Raw genomic sequence first — 4,540 nt, 5'->3', positions numbered from 1 at the left:
GCTGCAGACAATGGAGGACCCTGCTCCCAGCTCCCCAGTCCCAATTCCAACACTGGGCTTTGGAATTCTGGGTAGTGGAGTAAGGAAGGGCCGGGGAAGGTAAGAACCTCCAGAGGCTGAAAATTCCTTTTTAGCTTTCTTCGCTTACCTAACAGTGTCATCTTCCTCTCTGTGCTCTCTCCCGACTCCTCCTACCCTTCCCTTCCTCTCCACTGTGCACCCAACATCCCCAAGTCTCTTTCCCAGTCTTCCCTCTTGGGCAGGGCTCCAGTGACTTCTTCAATAAAGCAATCAATCAGTTGCATTCAATGTGTTCTTGCTTACTCTGGGCTGAGCACCATATTGAGCACTTGGAGGAGTACATTGCAGTAATAATAATAATTTTGGTGTTTGTTAACTTTTTACTATGTGTCAAGTGCTGTTCTAAGCATTGAAGCATGAGAATGATATTAATAGTAATAATAATGATTATTATTATCATGGTATTTGTTAAGCCCTTAAGTGCTGGGGTAGGTACAAGGTTGAACACAGTCCCTGTCCCTTATGGGGCTAACGGTCTTCATTCCCATTTTACAGATGAGATAACTGAAGCACACAGGGCATGAAGTGACTTGCCCATGATCACACAGCAGACAATTAATCAGTCATATTTTTTGAGGACTTACTATGTATAGGGCTTACTATACTTACTATGTGTAGGACTTACATACATACATAGGGCTAAGCTTAGGAAGGTAGGGAAGCAGCAATCCCTGACTTCGAGGATTTTACAATCCAGCAGTGACAACAGACATTAAAATAAATTATAGGTAGGAGGAAGCAGCAGAGTTTAACCATTTGGTACAAGTTAAGTGCCACTGGGCGGAGCACCCCAAGTGCTCAGGGGGTGAATTCTCTAATGTTTAGATGTCTAATGTCTACTGTCTAATGCTTAGGTGTCATGGAGGTGCAGAAGTGGCAGCAAGAGGGGAAATAGGGTGGGGAGATGAGACGAGAAATTAGTCAGGAAGCCTCTTGGAGGAAGTATCATTTTAGAGGGGCCTGGGGGAGAGGTGAAGGAGAGGGGTTTGGCAGGGTGGAGGGAAAGAAGACAAGGGGTGCAGAAGGGGTCGGGAGCATGGCTTTAAGCACCCAGAGTCCCCAACTTCCCACCTTTGGGACAGACACCAGACAACACTCCTGCATCCAGGCTACAGCTGCTCATCGGGACCTAGGGAGCAATTTTTCCCATGGAATGCCAGGGGGTGGGGCAAGATAGGAATTGGTCCTGGGGTCATCTGAGCTCTGGCCCCTGGAGTTCCATCCTGGAGGAAGTTCTGGGCCCAGATTTTCTGGATGGGAACTCCTCCAGGGAACTGGGTCATCCTGGCTGCAGTGTGCTCCTTGACCCACCAATAGATACTCAATACAGTGCTCTTAAAAAAGGGTAATGTCCTGTAGTGCTCTGCACATGGGTAGATGCCCTGTAGGGAGCTCTACCCACAGTCAACCTTTTTGTTACTCTCAGGAGACTGGGAAGACTGGGAGTCTGTGATGGGAGGCAGCGGAACAGCAGTGAGAAGTTAGAAGTAGTATGGTCTTGTGGATACAGTACAGACCTGGGAGTCAGAAAGACCTGGGTTCTAATTCCGGCTCTGCCAATTGCCTGCTGTGTGACCTTGTGGAAGTCACTTCAAAGCAGCGTGGTCTAGTGGATAGAACACAGGCCTGGGAATCAGAAGGACCTGGTTTCTAATCCCAGCTCTGCCACTTGTCTGCTGTGTGTGACCTTGGGCAACTCACTTCACTTTTATGGGCCTACGTTCCCTCATCTGTAAAATGGGAATTAAGACTGTGCACTCCATGTGGGACTGTGACTGTGTCCAACCTGCTTTGCTTGTATCCACCCTAGCATTTATTACAGTGCCTGGCACATAGTAAGGGCTTTAAAAATACCATAAAAAAAGAAAAGAAAAAGGATGAGGGCCGTAGTTGAAATGGGTGGAGGCTGGAAACTGGAGGCCGACAAGGAGGTTCTAGCCAGCCAGCTTCATCAACCCATCCCTATTACACCTACTAGCACCCCAGAACACCTCTAGAGGCGGGACCATTGGCCCAAGGCCAGGCTGAAACAAGGCCTCCAACTCTGCAGTGGTGCCATGGTGGGCAGTGGTGCAGGGCAACGGCAGCAAGCAGGGCAGAGGCTTAGTAAAGTGTCATTCATTCAATCGAATTTATTGAACGCTTACTGTGTGCGGAGCTCTGTACTAAGCACTTGGGAAAGTACAACACAACAATAAACAGACACATTCCCTGCCCACAACGAGCTTGCGGTCTGGAGTGGGAGACAGACATTAATATAAATAAATGAATTACAGATATGAACATACGTGATGTGGAGCTGGGAGAGGGGATGAATAGAGGGAACAAGTCAGGATGACGCAGAAGGGAGTGGGAGAGGAGAAAAGGAGGGCTTAGTTGGGGAAAATCTCTTGGAGGAGATGTGCCAAGGGAGGGAGAGTTATTGGTCGGATTTGAGGAGGGAGGGTGTTGCAAGCCAGCAGCAGGATGTGGGTGAGGGGTCGGTGGCGAGATAGAAGAGATCTAAGTGCAGCGAGAAGGTTGGCATTAGAGGAGCCGAGTCTGCGGGCTGGGTTGTAGTAGGAGAGTGGTAAGGTGAGGTAGCAGGGGGCAAGGTGAAGTGCTGAGCCTCCAGCCCAGGCCCGGCAGAATCCAGAACTGCTCCAGCCCCAGACAGCTGTGGCCACAAACCAAAGGATCCAGGATGGTTGGTCAACCTAATCTGGTTTTTCAGGTACACCTAAATCCACTCCCGCCCCCGGGCCCTGGGGACAGGACAGACAGACACCATCATCGTCTCAGTCTGCCATTCAGTCAGGGGGAATTTAGAAAAGCAGCTTGGGCTAGTGGAAAGAGCACAGGTCTGGGAGTCAGAGGGTTCTAATCCCGGCTCTGCCACATCCATTCAATTCTATGTATTGAGCGCTTACTGTGTGCAGAGCACTGTACTAAGCACTTGAGAGAGTGCAACACAACAGTAAACAGATACATTCCCTGCCGACAACAAGCTTACAGTCTTGGGGGGAGACATTAAAGCAGACATAAGTGCTGTGGTGCTGGGAGATGGGAAGAATAAAAGGAGCAAGTCAGGGCAATGCGGAAAGGAGTATGAGAAGAGGAAAGGGGGGACTTATTCAGGGAAGACCTCTTGGAGGAGATGTGCCTTCAATAAGCCTCTGAGCGGGGCAGAGTAATTGTCTGTTGGATTCGAGGAAGGATGGCGTTCCAGGCCAAAGGCAGGTTGTGCTTGAGGGAGTCAGCAGCGAGATAGAGGAGATCGAGGTACAGTGAGAAGATTAGCAATAGAGGAGCAAAGTTTGCGGGCCGGGTTGTAGCAGGAGAGTAGCGAGGTGAGGTAGAAGGTGATTGAATGCTTTAAAGTTAAGGGTGAGGAGTTTTTGTTTGATGTGAAGGTGGATGGGCAACCACTCGAATTTTTGGGGGCGTGGGGCCTCATGACCTGAACGTTCTGTAAAAAAATAGTCTGGGTAGAAGGGACAGGAGACTGGGTGGTCAGCAAGGAGGCTGAGGCAGTAATCCAGGTGAATGAGTTTATGTGGGCAGGGAACTTTACTGCTATTTCTGTTGTACTGTACTCTCCCAACTGCTTAGTACAGGGCTCTGCACATAATGAGTGCTCAGTAAATACTATTGATTGATTGTGGTCTGCTGTGTGACTTTGGGCCAGTCACTTAACTTCTTAGTGTCTCAGTTACCCCAACTGTAAATTGGGAATTAAGTCCTATTCCCTCCTGCCCCATGTGAGACAAGGACTTTGTCCACCCCGATTAACTCGTACTGACCTCAGTGCTTTAGAGCAGTGGTTGGGGCATAGTGAGCGCTTAACAACTACCAATATTGCTATTTATCATTATTTATTGAGCTCTTACTGTTTGCAGAGCATTGCACACAGCACTTGGGATGGTTCAACAGAGTTAGTAGGCAGGATCCCTGCCTTCAAAGAGCTCTCTCCGTAGCCACGGGCTATGCGGCTCAGCCCTGGGCCTCCCGGGCCTCCTGGGTCGCTGTTGGTCCAGTGGGTGGGCCACGCCCCTGAGGGACATTCTTAAGGTTCTAGCATTTAGTCTGGGTGGGCGTCCTTGTTCCCCCTTCATATCGGACAGACAGTGACCACCGCCCCCGTCCCGACCCTTCCAAGCCTTACTGAAGGTGCATCTCCAAGAGGCCGTCTCTGACTCAGCCCTCTTCTCCTCTTCTTCAGCTTCTTTCTGCATCGCCCTGACTTGTTCCCTGTATCCCCCGGTTCCAGCCCCACAGCACTGTAATTTATTGATTTCTATTATCGTCTGTTTCCCCCTCTAGACAGTTAGCTCGTTGAGGGCAGCGTTGTCCTCTCCGAAGCGCTCGGTACAGAGCTGCGCACAGAGTAAGCGCTCGATAAATACGATTGCCGGAGTGATGGGGGGGGGGGGCGGGGGAGGGCGGGCCGGGGGCGGGGCTGGCATTAGGAGCAGAGCCC

The sequence above is a fragment of the Ornithorhynchus anatinus genome, chromosome X1, assembly GCF_004115215.2.
Source record: "Ornithorhynchus anatinus isolate Pmale09 chromosome X1, mOrnAna1.pri.v4, whole genome shotgun sequence".
Taxonomy (NCBI): domain Eukaryota; kingdom Metazoa; phylum Chordata; class Mammalia; order Monotremata; family Ornithorhynchidae; genus Ornithorhynchus; species Ornithorhynchus anatinus.
Note: the sequence above shows the minus strand (reverse complement) of the source record.